This window comes from Acromyrmex echinatior, chromosome 2, assembly GCF_024713525.1.
Source record: "Acromyrmex echinatior isolate Ae372 chromosome 2, ASM2471352v2, whole genome shotgun sequence".
In the NCBI taxonomy this organism is placed as follows: Eukaryota; Metazoa; Arthropoda; class Insecta; order Hymenoptera; family Formicidae; genus Acromyrmex; species Acromyrmex echinatior.
Genome location: NC_141853.1, coordinates 3,186,814 through 3,208,013, shown reverse-complemented (window position 1 = coordinate 3,208,013; position 21,200 = coordinate 3,186,814). Strand labels below are relative to the sequence as shown.

At 41.0% G+C, this 21,200-nt stretch overlaps 1 protein-coding gene across 1 annotated transcript in view; it reads left to right on the top strand.

Annotated features, from left to right (window-relative positions):
- Positions 1-308: 308 nt before the first annotated feature.
- The window catches only part of LOC105148574 (uncharacterized), a 43,777-nt gene continuing 22,885 nt past the window's right edge, over positions 309-21,200 (top strand). The window contains exon 1 of the mRNA XM_087416638.1: positions 309-750. The gene's annotated coding sequence lies outside the window, so the exon portion shown is untranslated. The remainder of the gene's footprint in view (positions 751-21,200) is intronic.

Sequence of the window (21,200 nt, the reverse complement as noted above, 5' to 3'; positions counted from 1 at the left end):
AGAAGAAGAAAGAGAGAGAGAGAGAGAGAGAGAGAGAGAGAGAGGAAACGAAATAGAGTAGGAGAGGAAGTATGTGCGAGAGGGAGCAAGAATATAAGAAAAAGAGAGGATGCTCTCTCCGGTGTGTAGCCTGCGGGTATACATCTCCTCGCGTTGCTCCCCCGCCAATCCGCTCACGCGGCGTGGGGCGAGTTTAAGGTAGGGGGCCGCACGACGCGCACGGCGGTGGTGGCGGTGGTGCGCTGCGCTGCGCTGCGGCGGCGGCGGCGGCGGCGGCGGCGGTGGCGGTGGCGGTGGCGGCGGTGGCGGTGGCGGCGGCGCGGCTGCCAAGGTATTTAAGGTACCGTGAACCGGCGGCGCACGAGTAGTTCACTTCTGTTCGGTGTGGTGTTGCGGTGATTTTGAGGGACCAGCTAAAGAGAGCGAGAGAGAGGAGAGAGACAGAGAGAAAGAGAGAGAAAGAGAGAGAGAAAGAGAGAGAGAGAGAGAGAAAAAGGGGGGAGAGAAAGAAGAGAGAGTAAGCTCTTACGCTCGCACGCGCTCATCAAGGGTGCGAGAGAAGAACCTGGGTTCCCTTTGAAAGACGATCATCGCATCCGGAGCGAGCACGTAGATTTGTCGTAAATCTGCGGTAGATACGCGTCCGACACGGTGCGAAATAACTAACTAAATCGACCGTACATCGAGAGGAGATCACGTCGCCGCATCGAGCCATCAGGGTCGTCCGTCGTCGACGACCGTGCTGGATAGGTAAGTGATCGTGAAGAGTACTTTAGTGCCGGTTTTCTCCTCGGCCGGTTCCTGAGGGTGGATAAGTGATTAAGCGGGTTGGTCGCGCATTCTTTGACATTCAAGTGATCAAGATCAGTGATTCTCGATTGCACGCGACTGTGAAGGGCTGTCGTTATCGTCGCCGACGTTATCGTTGCCATGGATTTTATGAACTGTGATGATGTGCACCACCAAGAGAATGTCTCGATCCCCAAGTGATATGAAAGGATAGATTTAGAAATTTGCAGAAAATTCGGATGTTCCGAAAAGGGTATAATAGTGAAGTAACTCTGTTGCATGGAGAATCTTTCTGCACCTTGTGTTGCCAGAGAATTCGTTTATCATGCGTGATTAAGTTATATTAGAAAACTAGAAAATTTATTAGATAATTTAGAATTAGAAAAAATTGTACATTTTTGAATTTTTAGATGTTTACGTATCTTTGCTGCTTTTGCAATGAATATGGAATTGTAAAATAATAATTAATTTTCTATTAAATATTTCACTTATATAAGAACGGTTGTTTCGTTAATATATAATTAGCAAGGAACGATCGACCACTTGTTATCAAATCATATAAATTGATTAAAATATATCGATTCTTACAGTTAAATGAATAAGAAAAGGTTAAGGATGAGAGAATAATCGCAGAAATAATTCCTTTTCTTACAAGTCGCGTGAAAATGGACCGAGAGTCAAACCAAAAAGAGCCGGTCCGTAACTAAATAATCAAGGCGACATACAATAGGTATGAATGTCGATTTGTAGTCAATGAAGGAAGTCAGACGTGCACAAACACTTCGTACAATTAAAAGACAATATTTAAATATCGAATCAAACGTCGCCAATATCAAGGAATGCTTCCGTTCCAATCCTTAGATATCCGCGATATCCGGAAGATCATGGGATAGTCGCGAAACAGTAATTTCGTAACGTTCGAAATGAGAATTTCGTAAATTACAATTTCGGAGATGATATAATTGAAATAATAATTTCATACAAAATTTATTCACGCGAGACCAATTGCAATTTTTTTGGCAAAACCTAAACTGGAATCGTTAAAAAATTCTCAAAATCTTTTTCGAAATGTGATTATTAAACTCTTCGCAGTGTGCTCTTACATGGGATCAATAACCGGAAGTATATCGATTTTTTAAACGACAACTAGTCGAGGAGAATTTAAAACAGGCCGTACAGTCCTACGTAATGAGTCACAGAAGTACCGATGGGGATCGGAATAATAGTCCCGTGCGAGAGAGCGACGAAAAATGCAAACTATAAGAGGAATCTACGAGGACCTCCTCGGCCTCTTTTTGTATCTGTAATTGATGTAGACTGTCTTGGCGTTCTTTTCGATAATGACGAAGAGAGACGCATGAATAAACGGGACATTCCTGTGGTGGATCTCCTCTTAATCTCATGGAAACCATGGCGGCGATGACGACGACGATCACGGCGACGACAACGATCGGAAATTCTGCATGACGCGGCGCCTCGCGTTCGAGCACGTGCAACCGCTGTTGCTGTTACATTCGCGGTCGATTGTTGCTATTTTCCTGACGACACGCCGCGATCTCGTCGTTCGCGAAGCAATCTTGCTTCACGCAAAAACGAACGGTCGGTAAATCCGTCACGGTCGACGTGCGTCCGATAGCTCGCCTATCGCGTAACGATCAACGGGCGTGATATATTAAATCGCCTTTCAACGGAAACGCGAGGTTTCCGATGAACAGTTAACTCTGCATATCGACCGTAATAACGCTGCCGATCTTCGCAGCCTCAACTGCGATGTTGCATTTCTAATACGCAACACTAGTTAGAAGGCTTACTTGTTCGCGTCGCTACCGTAACGCTGAACGTTAAAAGAAATGTTCCTCTCACAGGAACATTTATTCTCGCTTTTTATTTCTTAATCTTCAACTATGGCTACATGTAATCTAAGTTTTAAAGCATTCTGTTTGAACAAAATGCAATGAACTGCTTTATGGCAAGATATGATAGAGGAATTCTCAAAATTCTTTAGAGTAATCTCACTCCAAAAAATGAAAATTCTGCTTGTTTTGGAAAAGAATGATCGAATTTTCAATCTTCATTAGAGAAATCTTATTCCTTAGAAAGGTATTTCACTTCAAAAAGAACTTAAAGAGAAGGTTCAAAATTTTTTTTTACCTATAATTTAGAACCTTATAGTACCAATTTTATAAATTGTACAACCGTCTCAAATTTTCGCATCAAGTTTAAAATAACTCATTGCTGTAGTCGAGTTAATATCGTGTATGATTAATCATTAACTATAGAAATACATGTTACATTATTTGTAATGACATTGTAAAATTCGTGAATAAATTTCGCTTTTTTCCACTCTATCAAGTAATTGTTTGACTCGATTAAAAATTAAGAAATATTTAACCCTCAAGCGAATTTTATTTATAAGAAAAAAATAAATTCCGCAGAATCCTTGCATGAAGAGGAATACTGGGAATACGTTAACAAAGTACTCATTATTGAACGTTAATTAGCAAGATCAACTTGTGTCCACAATGATGCTCGCGCGCTTGTTAGGTAGAACGACGAAAATGAAACGTGGTAATGGAGTGTAAATAAGAATCGTGTCTCGGCAGACACGTGATCTAGGAAGGGCAATAACCGAGAGAGAGAGAATCCGAAGTTTGTTGGTCCACAGGTAGACGGTGAGAGCATCCTTAAACCGCTGAATGATTATTTTGCGATCAACTCAACCATCACTGCTGTCGCGCAACTTCTTGATAGGACATTTGCTGTTTTCTTTCTGTAACAGTACTGTTAGCCTCTTACTTCAATTAAGACTTTGCTTGAATATATATTTCTTATGCATTACTAATTTTTTTCAGTACTATACAGAGAGAAAAACTCATAAAAAATATTATTAGGTACAAGGAATCACCTTGATTAAAAAATGTCTGGTGGAATTAATTGAAATTCTCGTTAAAAATGGACGAATCAGAATATTCTGATTAAATCTATTAGAATTCTAATTAAGATAATCGGAGTTCTAATTGAAATAATCAGAATCTTTTGATTCGTCCATTTTCAGACATTTTTCTCAATGTAACACTTGCTTACATTTTCTTTTGATGAGTTTCATTTTTTGCTCGGAAAATCTTTCTTTTAAATGAATTTTCTCCCTTTTGCATCTACATACATTACATTTAACCATAAAAAAATTATCTTGAAAATTAAATAATTTGAAAGATCGAAGTTTATATCATCAATATGAAAAATAAAATATCATATCTAAATTATCATTTTAATGTTACATTAAATGCTATGTGAAATGTCGTACGTATCTTCGTCAGGCCCGTTTTAGATTCTCGCTTGACCGAGCACTCGAATCGCACGGATATTCACGAAACGGTAAAAACGAGAGAAGCGAACGGTGTGTGTCGAAGCAATGTATTCGTCATGAGCACACGCTACAATAAGTTTCAAAAGGACGAGGCGCGTGTCGGATCGTCGCCGTCGCTCGACTTTGAATGACGGACGCTTCACGTGACTTTCAAAGCGATCGATCGTTGAGCGTATTGAGCCGATAATCTATCCGATAAACAGTGTTGCGAATAAAAAAAAACAACAACGAGAGACGCTTGGACGGCCGTCGGCCTCCGGTTATAAAAGAACAGCGCGTTACAAACAACGTGTATAAAAATATCGAGTACATAGGCTCGCTCCTGCAGCGCGTGAAATGAGCTCGCGAATTCAATCGGACGCATCAATTCTTCAGTCACGTAGGACAATACCGTAGAAATCGGATGGTTTTGCTGAATTTAGCGATACTTTAACAAATCGATAGAAGTCCTGGGACGATGACCCACGCTCTACTGCAGACGAGACAAAATAGGAATGTGCGAAAATATCAAATTTTCAAATGATATTTCCGCGCTTGAAATATTTCGTGTGTACCTCCGATCAATAAATCGAGTTGGACATTCAGTCGTGAAATATGGATGATAAATTATCAGCTTTCTGTTATCCGTACAATGAAGTAACACTGCTCTAGACACGCAAGAATTTTGAACATCACGTACGAGAGTCGTGCTCTATCGGCTGTTGCGGGATTACAGACTGCCTCTAGTTCGCGGCCGTCACTAAATATTATTATTACGTGAAACACTTGTTCATTCTTCTTGACGTTTTATCAACGGTTTTTTTCCTCTTCATTTCATTGAAAAAGCCATGTTCGAACTTCGAATAGTTTCTCTCTCATTTGCTCGATGTATCGCGAATGCGCGTCCGGTCGAGTACTTTTTATTCTGCGTGTGTTCGACCGTTCTTCGATATCGAATGCGGTTTATGACTTCTGTCCGGTAACCAGTCGTGTACTCGATAAAAATCGGCTACTCGGTCTCAGTGAGATCGGAGGGAATTTCAATGCGCGCATGAATCGCTCCAACGCCACCTTGGGACTCGTTCCACGTATAGTGCACGACCTCACGAACGGTTTTCAGAACGCTAGTCGGCATATAGGCGTGGTTTGATTTCCTCGTTTATTCAATACTGTTAAAAAAAAATACTTTACTAGTACTACGATACAATGTATCTTCTCGAAATAATTCTTTAACTCGTATCAATTAATTGGGTTTATAAAAGATATACCTCTTTAAATTATATTTAAATAAATTTAAATAAATTTTTTAGCATTACGAGAAAATATTAAGTAATACGTAATTAATTCTATAAGAAACACAATGCGAAATTACGTTGATATAAAATGTATAAGTATAGAAAATATGAGAAAAATTATTGTATTAAAAAATAATATGATAAGCATCTATTTGTTAGAATGGTTTTATTATATAAAATTATTCTCCAATACACTATTTATAAAAAAAAAGATAATTTAAATAATAATTTAAAAAATTTGTTTGAATATGATTTAAAGAGATATATTTTTTATAGACCCAATTAATTAATACGAGTTAAAGAATTATTTAGGAAAGATACATTATATTGTAGTACAACTAAAGTATTATTTTTTGAAAAAAGTAAACACAAGATGCGTGAACATAGACGTTACATAAAAGTGAAGAATTATGTCACTTTGGAAGTCACGCACAGTTGAACTCGGTTAGGCGGTCGACGGTTTGAAATACTTTAGACATGCCTTTATTTCAGCATAAATGAAAATAAAGATAATGTGTTACGTTGTGGATTTTATTTTTTTCTTTTTTCTTTTTTAAGCGAACCTGCATTGTTGGCCTACTTCCACTAATAATGTAAAAGTACCTGTCAACCGGTGCATCGGCCGACAGGCATCAGAATTGTCACCGACAACTGGTCGGTGACCTGTCTGCGTCTCTCTTCTTCGCGACATGCGTCTCTCTGTTCCTTCTTTCACGGCCTATCCTTTCTCTTCATGAATCAGCATGCAAACAGGGACAGGAACAGGTCGCGAATACGAGTGCACGCGACTCGCCAATGGCTTATCCACAAAATAATTCGCGTCGACCTAGTAGCGATAAATTATGGGCGAGACGACAGCGCAAATAGACACCGCAGGTATACTGCTACTGAGCATACTAACGAATACTACATAACCGTGAGATATGGGCCGATATGCTATGTGGATCGTCGCGGCCTACTACCAGCAGGTTGCCGCTGGTGTATCCGCTCATATCGCGCACGATTACTCTCTCACGATTATAGAGGTGGGTCTACCTGATATCGAGAATTAATCTCCATTGGTAATCAGGTTTTCGTATAGTAACGGTAAATTATCCGTCCAAGCGCTTAGCCGTTGCGCTCTCGCTGCTCTTCGTTACCGGTGTATGGTTTTGTAATTAGCCGGCTAATTCGTCGTGTGGCACGATATTGCATTATCGCAACATTCAATACGCTCGATCATTCTGAAGAAATACGAAAAAAAAAAACAAATTTAATCTGAAAAAGTAGAGCGTGACTGTTACGCACGGGAAATCCCCGCAGAGCGCTGTCACTCCTAAACGCTCGTGGTCCTCGCCTACTCACAACTTCCTACGATTGTTGTTAGAATATTCGCACGATTATCCCTTGCGAGGCAACCGAGATAGATATCCCAGAGAACGAGCTAATCGAAAATGATGTAACGCTCAGTCACGTTCTATTTTCTTCCGTAACAACTCGCCATTTGTAGATAGAAAATGAGAAACTCATCAAGTTTCTTTCATTAAGTTTCAAAGATATAAATGTAGCTAAGAGAATATCATTCGTAGACAGTTTAATTAAAGAGATGTGATAAACATAATAATTTTTTAAGGAAGGAGCGACTCTAAATTTATTAAAACAACGGATTATGTACAATATCATTTGGATAATTCTCTTTGTTTTGTCGATACCATTATTGACACGTCTTGTTGATTTGAAAACGCTCGCGATGCTTTTAAGCTCGAACATTATCAGAATCATTTGTCTTCGACGAAGGAGATGATTTCGCCGGCTTTGCGATAACTCTTTTTCTTTAATTTCCTTGAACACTTGCTCGTTCTCGCGGAAAGAGGAACTGTCGCTTAACGAGCACAATCGTTAATCCTCCTCGTGTGGTATATAGGCGAAAGTCGCTCGACCGTGAAGAACGAACTCTGAAACTCGTGGCGTTCGTACCCTCGATCTATCTATTCTGGTGCGCGACGAAGCCACGACCGTTGTTGCGCGCGATGGCCATTCCGAGATTAATAACGTCGAAGAATCTCACCTTCTTATTTTGTCTCTCATTGGCGAGAGAAGCCTTCATAGTTTCGTCGACTCCTTCGCCGCCGCGGCGGACGACGAAGGAAGAGCGGAGAGAAAAAAGAAAAGAAGAAAAAAAAGCACGAGGAAAAGGGAGCAAGGAAAGAGAGAAGGGCTGAGAAGAAAGGAGAGGGAGCAACGGGAGGAAACGCCGGCCTAGTGGAACACGATCTTACCTTGATGAAGACCATTTACGGAGCCTTGTAATAAGATAGTAACAGACTGCGGCTCCTCCTCGATCGTTCTATCTCGAACGTATGAAGAATAGCAGTTTGCCTTCTTCTCTCATTTGCTCTTCCCTTCGTTTCCTTGTCCTTCGCTGTGCTACGCCGCGCCGCGTCGATCTGTTCTCTCTATCTTACTTGTTTTGTTCTATTTCATTTCGTTTCGCTACATTTTCTAGTCTTTCCTTGCTAGACCGTGTCCAGCTGACGGCCTCAGAGAGCACCGGCTGACACTCGGTGGGGTTTCCAGAAAGATATTGAAGTACATAGCAAGGTTCGCGAGAGAGAGAGAGAGAGAGAGGGGGGGAGGGAGGGAGAGAGAGTTAAAAGAGTCTCTTCCGGAAATCTTCTTGAAATCTCGGAGGGTGACGCGCAGCTCGATTCCGAGAGTTCAATGCCGAACTACATCACGCTGATTCAAACATTGATATCAATGTAATTGGTCCGTTTTCAATTGCAGGTACGCACTCAGTAACCGTAGGTACATATCACAGCAATGATCCCTCGTTATAATTGAGGATCATTGAGGATGTACCTAGCGATTGCTCGAAGTTGCAGCATTAGATCGTCCGGTCTCTTGAGATATCAGCAATCGTCATAAGGATATGAATCCCACAATAATCGCTCAATCGTCCAGGATATATCTCTACCAGTGATAGACATCAAATATACGTTTCATCATTTTTATATAGTACGGACTTGATCTTCTTCGTTATTAGCATATTGAGTAGCTAAGCTAACACGGTAGCATTAGTGGGACACGGACTAACCGGGATAAAACAGTCCATCACGAAGCGTTCGTGCTACTTTGCGCCGTTAACGACGGACTTAACGACGTGCCGTTTCGTGGGTGTCCCCGGCGGCGATTATCGTTCCAAGGCTGACAACGTACGAGTCTCGTCGACAGGATTTGTCGTTCCGCGAGCCCGCCTCGGAGCTATGGGCCCACAACTAGCGGTCAGAAGTCGGCGGAGATCGTATCTCGCGTCTACACCGGGTAAGACAACTCCACTGGCAACTAACGCTGTGGGTTGCCCCTCGTGGTTCACGCGGTCTCACATCCGGCTCGCCATCGTTACATTATTTCCCGTGCGCCTTGTCCCTCGGTAGGTGATCTTTACTGGCGTGTAGCCGGGTGCACTAGCAGCCTCACTAGTGTACTATTTATTTATACAGAGAAACGAAGGTATTCCCCTGCACCTGGGCATAGATCACACTGACGTTCCGTTGTATGCCTCGAGCACAAGCCGAACATGATCGTCACGCTCTTTTACTCCATCGATCCTTCGACACCTGAGGCTGCATACGTGATTGTATCTTTGAACGCGAGAGTTTGATTCACGAAGAATCTTTTATGAAGCTCATTCTTAATTATTCTTCATTTTATAATGGCCGGAAATGCTTGCCTACTCTTGCGAGCTTGCATTGTTTGCTCTTATCACAGATAATATGTATTATATAAACTAAACATTTCCTGATTTTAATATCTGGATTCCATTATAAAGAATGGAATCAGCATTTCTCTTCAATATTTGATACTTTAGAGATAAAGAGAGCGATATAATTTAAGCTACTTATTCTTTCTAAATCGATAGTGACAACTTCATAGAAATGTGCAGTTTATTTTTATTATGTCTTTTTCTTAGATTCTTATACTATTTTTGTAAGATGTTTTATAAAATTTCGCTGTTTTCTCATCACGTAAAATAAAAATTCGATTTATATTAAAGGGAACCGAAAAAAAATGACGTGAATTAATATCTTAAAGATAATTTAATCTTCTGTTACGTCATCAGAGATTCATTGGTTTTAGAAAAATTAATAAAAGTCACGACACGTTCTTTGGACTTTCGCACACACTCGTGAGCGCTTCCTAGAAGTTAAGAATCGTTCAGCTATCGTCCTGCATTTCCTTGTACTGGTTTCCTAGTCGGGACGTCGTGTCGGTCGATCTGGAAACCTCGTATAAGAAATCACTATCGTGACTCGCTAAGGCCATCGAGCGTGTTACTTCGGTAAAGCCCAGGCACAGATGCGCGTGTCTCCTCTTGGCAGGGTACGGAATCACCGTTTCTTCAAACGCGCCTTTTGCCCTCGCTGTCCCGTCATTATGGTTCCTTCACCTCGGCATTACGCAGAAATCTGCACTGCGAGGTCACTCTTTATGAGATTTTCCGAACCATTTACCGTAGAATTAGTATTTGACAAATCTGTAATTATGACGTTTTCGTAATCCTCTTGGTGAGTAGGCACGCTTTATCAAATCCTCGTATCTGCAATCGGAAAAAATAAGGAAGAAAGGAAGGAAGACGTTTGCCAACATTGAATACGTTTCCACTGTGCGGCTGAAATCCGAAAGACTTTCCCATGGCACATTGGTGTTTGTTCGAGGTGCCGATTTCTCCGCTAAGTGGCGTGGCAGCTCAAAGTTAAAGGATTCCGCTTTTTCGGTTCATACGGTACATGTCGCTCTACGCTGCTGCGTCGCGTCGCGCCCAAAGCAAACTTGGCTGTATTTCAGGGATTCCGTGTAAACGCAAGACAAACAGCGATGAACACCAACTTGAAGAGTTTTCCGATGTGTATACAGGCACATTAAGGGCGAAGGAAAGACTTCTGCTCCCACACGCCGTCGTCCGTTCGTTGCGGGGAGACACGCTGTTATGCCATTATTATTGTAATTACTTCAGTACCCTTATACACGCGATGCACCACGTATTTGCATGAGATTCTGCGCTTCTGCTGGGCGTAACTGGCATGCCGAGATAGGCTGTGTTTAAGGGAGGTATAGACTCGCAGGTATATGTCTTAAAAACTGACCATACTAACGACGGGGCGAATTCCATACGAAATGTAATCAGATTTTCTGATCTGTGTTTGAGAATATTAACCATAAATAATTGAAAAATATATAGTGCGGATAGGTAGATAAGTTATAGGATTAGCTAAGACAGGAGCCCATGAATTTGTTCGTCTGGAAAATTACCGCGGTAATAATCTTAGGCGCGTCCGGCTTGCAGGCCTGCTTTTACTATTTTCTTGAGAATTATGGGCCGCGGTCCATAGAGCCCGTATGCTTTGCATCGCGACGTTATCGACATCTACTAATAATTATTATACTGTACGGGAGAGACATGTTTATGTCACGCAGACTCATTATATTTGGCAATTATATGCCACATAAATCACAGATATATGTACGCGACTGACAATTTCCGCATTCGATCTAACGGCGCGAGCGTGTCGGCAAATATTTGCGATTACTTATCTGAGATCATTCGCGCTTCGTGTTCCTTGATACTTTTTCTGCTTGGTCTTTCCATTATAGTATTTTGTCGAGGAGACTTTAAGATAGACTCTTGAGAGTGCACATAAGATAATCTGCCATCTTGGAACGTCGGAGACAATGCTAAATGTACAAATAATCGTGCAAGTTTATCATTTTGCAGAATGCATTATATAATGTCATGATCAAAGAAACTCCCCAAAAAATTTATTTTACATAATGTATTTATTCATCGTAAAATCATAGAGCACTTGAATTGGTCATTTCAGAAGTTTTATAAGTAAAAAAATATAACTTTTGGAGAATTGAAGAAAAACGTTTTAATTTTTACAACTATAGTACTAAAACTAATTAAAAATATATAAAAAATGTCTCATTGTTTCATAAATTAAATAAGTGGAACATATCACTTTTAAAAACTTATTTCTAAAAAGAAAATTAATTTTGAAAATATTGTTTGACTAATAGTGTTTTACTGTTTTTAAAATAAATTAAAGATTATTTTTTATTCATTATTTTTAGAATTTAATATAAGAACAACATAAATTATCATAAGTCATTGTTTCTCACATGAACGTTTTATAGACCTGGTATTTAAAAAGTTAAAAACAGAATGCTTGATAAATATGAAGGCAATCGTGTATTTATATCTATTCCGATTTAGAATCCTCTAATATCTCAATTTATAAAAATTGATTTATGGTGTTTCTAAAATGACCGATTCACTTATAAAATAAATTCTCTTCCGAAGTATATACTCGATCGTATACTCTGTACCGCCTAATTGAAAAGAATGACGAGAGCGAATTCTATCGATAGCGGCACCGACAACCCTATTTACACACTATTTAATATGTCTTATTTCTGCTCGAGAGACAATTATCATACCATTTTGCCACGCCAGACATTTGGAGCAATTCGCGATCGCGTCGACCGGACCTCGCGGTAGAACTTCTCATTTCATAGGTGCGAAATGATACCTAACTACAGAGAAGCTAACATCACGCGATGGGATTGATGGTAGCGTTAGGCAGCCAGGCGATGAAAGCTCGCGTAGAGAGCAGTTCTCCGTGTTGCGTTAGAATACAGAGCAGCCGCGGCGGTGGCGTCGGCATCTTCTGCTTGAATACGCCAAAGGGACGGGGAATGTCGGTACCGCTAGTTTGCATAATAATTAATCACCGGTGCTCCTCATAACGGGCGATTTCCGCCGCTCCTTGAGATTGTAGCTAGGCTACGGCAACCAATAATATCGTGGCGGTGGCGGTGGATAGCGGACGAACCGGCTCTTAGCGAAAACGCGAACAGAGGAAGGAAGAAAGCTGCATCGACAGCCGGCGCGGGAATAATCAAGCATTAACCAGTACATCCGTGCGGCGTTCGATTAGGCTCGAGGATGATCCCCGTCATCTTTGAAAGGAAATCGGCGAACGATTAACAGAACGGAAAGATAGCGGACACGCAACATCTCGCGCGGAATTGCGCTCCCTTTATCCGCGAAGCTCTCGGACGTGTTAGATTTCTCTTGAAAGGTATAAGAATGGAAATGAGAAAGGATACCAGTTTGCTTGCTCGTGCCGTAGGCTCAAAATGTATGTTACAGTTCATATTAACACAGTTTATTGAGCTACCACGCCTTCATGGTGTCAGAGTTAGATCCGGAGTATTGTTTCTCCGAGCTTTAAGAGAGATTCTTCATATCCATAATACCACGCAATATATCATTCGTTTATCGCTATTGGGACGTCATTCAATACAACGAGCGTAAAATAGAATACGTAAAATTAATCGTATTTCATTCCGCCGGAGGTTACTGTTAGCTGGATGTACTGATTTCTCTGTTGGCGATATTACATATACGTTTGATTAAACGGCCACGATTATGTTAGGATAATTAAGTGGATACCGTTGCTGAACGTTCAGAATTTCTGATCGAAGATATTGTTCCGCCATAATTACGATGGCGCGTTACATATTCATCGATGCCGTTGAACGCATGCTCGTTGAAATTTTGCCCACGATCGAGGGTGTGCAAAAGAATTATCATAACGCGATGTGATTAAACTGGTTGGATGGTAACCAAAGATGCAAAAAATTCTAATCGAGATTCATCGCGTTGAAATTTTCGACTGGTCCATTAAATCGCGTGCCTTTCCAAGAATCTATCAATTCATTGGTCCAGCCCAACGGCCATTATCGCGAGAGCATCATTCTGAATTATGCGCCTTGCAGACGAGCATAGGATGCTGCTTGTTGGGGGAAGGGTATGCGTAATTGATGGGCTTTAATGGGCTGAAGATTATAACGTGCCGTGTTTTAATTACCGTGATCGTAGCATGTCTTCCTGTTATTATGCAGCCTGATGTGAACTGATGCGATTGAGCGCGCCCTAAACTTTGTGATTACTCGCCACGATCTTCCTGCCAATAAATGTGACGACGACACCATTTTGCTTGCCGTGATCTTCGATTAACGATTACTCTCTGCGGTAATAATTTATCACGCATATCGGCTCTCAATCTTACACGGTAATCCATGGTTAACGTTTCTAATCGTTGTAATTACCTCGCTGAGACGAAAGTATATAAGATTAATAATTCATATTCTTAAACGTGTTTTAATATAGCATGTTTTATTTATACCTTATGTATTAGAAATTATGTTAAAAGAAAGTTGAATTATTTTTTAATTTAAAAAAAATAACTTTTAGTTTCGTTCTAATTTTTTCATCACGGTAACATAAAATATTTATATTTTATAAAAATAATCTAATAGTATTCTAATTGGTGTGACATACAAAATGAAAATGAAGTTTAATAGACTTTAATAATATTTTAAGTGCTACTTAATTATTTCGCGGAAACAATATTTAACAGAGGAGCACGTGTAATGAAAATGCGGCACAAGAATGGGCGCTACGTGCCGGACAAAACAGCCACTTATGGATTATCCATGAAGAAGTCGTTGCATTCCCGAGATCTTCTTCGTGTTTACACGAGCGTGGCATTTCTCGCTAGAAACTTGCCGCGCTTCCTCTATGGGTTTGTTCTCAAAGGGCCCGTAAGTAAATGGCGCGACGAATAGGAAAAGACTATCAATATGGAAAAGAAAGCAACATCGTTGTAAAATTATTTGTCAATAATTAAGAAGAAGCAGAAGCTAGAATATTAATCTATATAAATTTAATATCATGTTTAATATCAGTAAGTCAGGCAAAAAAAAAAAGAAAAATTATGTTAATCAATTAAATACATCAGGCAATAATGAAACGAAAATGAAAAGTTTTGAAGTGGATGAGAGTTCAAATACACCACGGAAAGGGAAAATGAAATAAGAGATAAAACGGGAGTTGCTTAGCCTCGCGTGAATTTTTACAGAATGAGGGGAAAACGAAGAACGAACCGTGTAAGTACGTTGGTTTCGTATCAACTAAGAAACTCGGAAGCATGACGGACGAACGAGGAAGATGAGATTACACCTTCATTAATTTTTTTTCTTCTTCGATATATGTCGGAGATATACACAGGCAGAGTCTGGACGAATGTAGAGAATCGCAAGTAACTTTCAGCCGAGTTATGCGCGTGGTATTAATATCTAGTTAATTGCTCAGTGACGAGAGGCGTATCTAACGTTGCTGAATAAATTTGAAACTATACAATATTCTGATTTAAAAGAAAGCATGTTTCTAGAGCTTGTGTATACAAACATCGCAGTTAATTGCATATATATTTGATAAGTAATTTTATTACAAGTTTTACTATCAAGCGAAATGTTTCAAACTTGTGTTAAAATCTTACGATATATTTATATAACAAAACAAGCTTAATACTGATAAAATAGAGCTATCATTATATATTTTATAAAAAATAAGAGTATAAAAAAATATTATCTGTTTGAAATTGCCGGATATATCTACATGTTAACATAAATCGCTATATTAGTGCAAATTCCTTGAAAAGCGTAATCGTAAAATCTTTCTGCTCAGTACAAATGTATATGTATATATATGCGCTTATTAGCTGTGCATTTGGCGGGAATGAACAGAGGAAGTAGAAAAAAAAGGAAATGAGGAAGATGTGTATCTCATGAGGTTGTAGGCGAGGAAGATGCGTCTTTCTATGAGGTATTACGATATCGATAAAGGGGCGTATCTTGCGATAATGCGCGTTATTACGTGCTGCCGAGCGAACCAGCAATCGATGGAACGACCGATCGATCGATCGAGGGGATGTTTCAATCGCGATCAGCTCTGTATCACAATGAGTCCTCTCGAGTTTCTCATAGCATAGTTGAACGGCTGACATAATAAAAAAATGGAATAAACGAATTTATTATATAAAAGCCGATTAGTTCATATTATATATATTGAAAAGTTATTTTTAGTTGCAAATCCTGGCACCGTAAAGAGTACTTGACATTTTTAAAATGAAATTTCCACCGTTACAATTTTTTTATTCAATTATTTTCAAGATAGTTTGGTTTAAACACGTCCTTGAGAACTTTCGTTCATTACGCACGGTCCATTTAAATGAGATTAATAGATGTTCTCAACGCGGAAAATGAATTTGACGATGACTCGCGAAGATTTATCAGAAACCGGAAAGACTCATAACGAGGAATAAGTTGAACGCCTATCTGTGTTCGCGGAAACCGGCAGGTAAAATACTAAACCGTCCGCTCCGACGTCTGCGTGAATTCTCGGAGATTAGCAGCAGGTAAAATGCGAACCGCCGCACCGTGGTGCAACGCGAACGGACCTAATATGGGCGAGGGTTGCGCCGCGCCGTGGGGGACTGCGGGGGAACACGAGGAGTCCGGGTGGTTTATCCTCCGCAGCGCGTAATTCTAGCTCAGGTAGGTTTATAAATAGAGGCCGTGTACGTGTTGCTGACCTGTTGCTCGAGAGCACCCTCGTGTGAACGTCGGGGCCCTGAGTAATCGAACCCCGTTGTTCTGAGAGAGTACCTTCTCTCCTCGCCGCCTCACGTACCGTCGTTCGTGCCCAAAAGCACTCGCGCCAGAGCCGAGCCGAGCTGAACCGAGCTGAGCCGCGCGCGCCTGGGAGAGGTCATTAAGCGTAATGAATACCCGATAGTCCCTTAACTCGCAATATAATCGCCTCGGAGAAACTCCAAACACGATCACGGGCATTCGGTGTTCTGCGCGCTCCTTCGAACAGCCTCACGCCGGGCATTTCTGCGATAATGACCGTTCCGCGCAAGCTTCGCTGCGAATTTCAACGATGACCACCGTGTAATCGGCAAGGAACATGCGACCTCGCAGCTTACGTGTAAACGCGTACGACGCGTCTTATAAACTCACACTCAAACGTACACAAGTGAAATTCATGTGGGACGTACGGAGCAACATGGGTCGCTGGAGTTCTCGTGTTGCGATCTCTCGCGTCTCGAGGACTTCTCCAAACAGCAACGGTCAGTTTCAACCTCGAGAGATTGCCCGTTGATGATCGCGTAACAAGGTCCTCGCCGTCAACCTGTCCTACCGCGCCGCGCCGGCTGCTCGCCGAGATTGTTCAGTTTACCTGGCACGCGGAAGTCACCTCTTCAGGGACCGAGGGTTTCCTCGAGCGCCAAACTTGACGTGTGATCATATGTACCGGCAGTATGCGATATATACAAGCGATATGAGAAACAAAGAGAGAGAGAGAGAAAGAGTGAAAAAAAGGAAAATAAGGAAGAATACGGCAAAAGTATTTTCCTACTAATTGTTGTAATTATCCATGAGAATTTCGCAGGAAAACCGAATGGAAGTGAAGAATATCTCTAATAGTGGAAGAGTCATGAAATTTCATTGTTTGTTCTGTAATCTCACTCGTAATTGACGCGTTTAACACACTACGGATTCGCCTTTTTGATCTCATCATGAGCCATTCGGTTCTAAACCGTGCAGTCATAAACTAAAAACATACGTGCTGTATGTCTGTGTATTCTCTCCGTTCATTTCTTAAGATTCGCCGTATCAGATACGTGAATTCGTCCTGCGCGATCTTTACTCCAACTTCCTTCGCTAGCATTCAAAGAGAGCCTTCCTATTAACGGAACTAAAATTACGACTGTTGCACCATGTCCCGCTAAAGACCAGAGATCATCGTACAGTACCCGCGGTAACAAAGTAGAGAGATCGTGTCTCTCATAATATTCTTTATACGCGGGGCTATGTAATTTTATACTCGTTCAAAGATTCCTCGTTTCCTTTTGCGTGTTGATTTTATCGATAGCTGTCTGATTTTCACATCAGTCAAACTTTGTCATTCAAAAAACCACTTGTTCTCTTTCCACATAACTCTCACGCAAAATAAAAATAATGACCGAATCTTTTTGGACAATTTAATATAAATGATAAATTTTGTAAAATGTAGGATGTATAGATTCTTCATCTTGAGGCTTTCAAATAATATAGGTACTCCGATATATACTTATTCTTGTAGCTCTCTCAAGGACACGATGGAGGCATTATTGATGCATGCCAGACCGACATACTGTTATGCCAATAAAGCGCTCGGGATGGACTAGTACTCGCGCTGTCAATTATCGGGTTTTTAGTCGTCGAAACTCGCGTAGTCCTCAAAGAAGATGAAGCAGCACGTCGGCGGCTCGAGCATCGGATATCCCTTTTACGAGAGGCGGACAGGTCCGTTATTCATTCCCCGACTCGTACGATACCAACACGTACGAAGTACCACCTTGCCGGAAGTACGCGCTTTCAGTCACCGGGCATTTGTTGTCATAAATTGTTAACTGCGTCATTACTTGCACGGACGTCGTAAATAAAACAATGTTGCAGTTGTACAAATCAATTTCAGAATTTTCAACGGACATTTCGAGGCATGGCTAGAAAGAGTCGCGAGATTAAACAGCTCCTTTACAAGAACGTGTACTTCGTTACTACGTTCTCTATAAATTGATATGTCCGCGCAGTCGCGTAATCAGTTCCCGCTTCTTAAACTATGTGCACATATATTACAGCTCATTTGCTCGCTCACGTGCACGCGAATGCGTGTATGCGTGTACGCACACTTGCACGCACATCGATTATCGAAATGCAGATTTATATAACATGTGCGAGATCAAATTAGCTGTACGTGCCAATGACAAGCTTCGCAAAATACCATTTCCAATCGTTCTATATGCAGATTTGAACTGCCGAACCGATTCCAAGTGACGTCACTGATTCGTCTCCTCGTTGAAAGTCGGTCGATCCGACTAGCTCCAATCTGATTAACGAACGCGAACGACGAGTAAAACCGGGACACGGTATCCACGACACGAACTTCGCCTACGGTCTCCTTTGCCGGTTGATTGTATATAAGGAGTTTGTTCCCAGGTGAAGGTAATCATATTCCGCGTTCCACAATAATGGTGAACGAACGCAGCCTCTGGGCTGTAACGGAACCTCTGCCACCAGCCTGCACCCCGGTCTCTGTGTCGGACCCGTGGGTGCACCTTAGCTTAGCTGTGCCTCTCTAAGCCAAACTCCTATATTGCCGCAATTATCGCACGACTGTTATCTCGGCAGGCAACGTCTCTCCCTCCTCCACGATCGTTATCGTTACTATCTTGTTCCTAAGCGCGGACAAGGCGGACTAGCCTTTGAACCTGACCTGACCTCGTGACCAGCCGCGATCGGGCTGGCACCGACCAGTAACATACAACCGAACGCTAATAACAATTAATTTGCTGTTATCCACAATTCAATGAAATACTTTGCCATGGGCGGCTGGAAACCGCACATGAAAAAGGATCCCGTTGCGGTTGTAGAAGCTCGATAGTGATCGTTGCTGTTATTACTCGACGTGATGGTTACCTCAACGTGAATGAGTCGAAGAGTAATACGCTCGCGCGTTAATAACTCACGGGATAATCATGACTTATTAATTAATGTATTAATTAGAGCGGGGCGTTTGCCTTATTTCACATTTAACGCACTGCTCGTTCTCGTTGTTATTGTTGTTGGTACTCTTCGCTTTGCGCTTCGTTCAATATAATTTATCATGAGCGTGAAAGTAAAATTGGACATGCCTCTCTTCGCCTCGATATTGATGGCGATGCCGTTTGTTCTTTTTTATTTGTTTGTTTTTTTTGAAGTTCTTTGTATATTGTTTTCGACAATACCATTATAACATCGATTTAAAGTGCTTGTATTGAGAAACCAGACGAGATTGACTATTACGATTGGATTGAATACAAATTATCTATGATTGTGTGATCATTTATGCTCACACAAACTTATTTGAGAAGAGAATCAAAAGGCACGTTAGCTATACATTACATATTTCTTAACCCTCTATTAGCAATGTGTAATTTTGCACTTTCCATCAGCAACTATGTAGGGTCTTCGAACTTCAATGCAGACTTTTATATTGTTTCGAATTAAAAATTAAAAAAAAATTTCGTATACTTATAAAGCTTTGACAATTAGTATTTACTATCATAGAAATCAAATTGTATTTTAGATTATTTTTTATAAACATAAATTTTTATCTACTTTACTAAAACTTTACTGTAACTAAAAAATCGACTTCGTGCTTTCACAGTTTCATATTCAATGTTTCACTCTTCGACAAAGTTAAAATACGATTACTTTTAGTTTTAATGATTACATTATAAAATTATTCAATAGGTGATTTTTGTAGAATTTTTTTTCTAGAATCGATATACAAACTTTAATACAGCATTTGAAAAAAATATGTAAAGAATAGCGATTTTTTTGAATTTTTCATGCAAGCTATCGAATATTCAGGGAACGCAGAGAAACATATTTCTCTATACATTTTGAATAATTTTACATGTAACCGCAGTAAATTATAATCGACAACTCGGAGAGGAACGGATCCCGTTATGAGTGGGCACTTCAGTCACAAGTTAAGAGGATCCGGAGAGTCAGTGGTTTCTAGCGTGTACGTATGTACATACACAGTACTATCGTAGTCGTCAGCGCGTGCTACAACCGGAAGATGTCATCGTCGGCAATTACGAGCGAATCGAACGCAAATTTATCGGCGACAAACGCGCTGCGTGCAGACCGGACACGACGCGACGCTGCCGTCTGGCATCAACGATGCACTTGGACGCGCGTCGCGCTTTATAAACGCGTGCATCCGAAGACACGGTGCCTTCCGTCGCGGCGCGGCCGTACCGAGAGCGTAAGTGGAATTAGTCTCGGTTCGACGAACGCGCCTACCGCTCGTTCTTGAACGAGCAAGATGGAAAGTAATGTACCTTGCGACGAATCAGGGTGAATCGACGAGAATGCCGATCGTGCCGATCGAGGGAAAGAGAGGAAGAGGGACGTGCGAAGACAGCCGTTGCCGGAATGGAGTCGGCCTGATATTTTCATTCACAACGCATCACCACACGGGTGTGTCGTTTCTGGGTTGCGAACGCGGCCCGCCGAACGTGAGATACGAGAGAAATGCGGTCTTATCGGGGGTCACTTCTCGGAAGAACAGACGAATGGGCATGAAACTTAAGAAAGATTAATAGGATCGCCTGGGAATAATATTAAATCCTTCATTGATTTGATTTATTAAAATCTTCTCTGTAAAAGATCAAAGTTGTGACATTTAAGTTATATCTTGAAGACGGAATTAGATTTTAAATCAGTATGCATGCATACTGCAAGTGAAATGAAATATGAATCTAGATCATGTAAATTTAGAAGCTATCAATAGTTTGTAGATTATCGTGAATAAAAGAAACTTAAATTCAGTTCTTACTATTTCACTAGTAAAGTTGGGAGAAATATATTCGTATTTCCACAATACACACGCAATTCGATCCTGGCTAGTGTTCAGGCTGAAGCTATAGAAGTGCGTGCGCGTATTAGCGGTATGCGCTCGTACCCATTCACCGAATTCCCCTGTTCAACGGGTTATACCGTGAATACGCAATGACGTAAGGGTCCCCGTTGCTTCGCCGGATAGTCTCAACGTATTGCGAACTCTATAATGTCCTCTTGGCGCGGTTTCATAGTACAGAAATATCTCGCGGACCTTATCCATTGGTGCGAGATTCATTACGATCGGCCGAGATGTAATTTACTGCGCGGCTAGCATGAAACGGACGTTAACGAGCGAGCACGAGTTTAGTGTCGCGACTCTCGCATTGCTTCTTTTTCTTTTTCTTTTTCTCTTTTCTTCCTCCTTCTCTGGACTACAA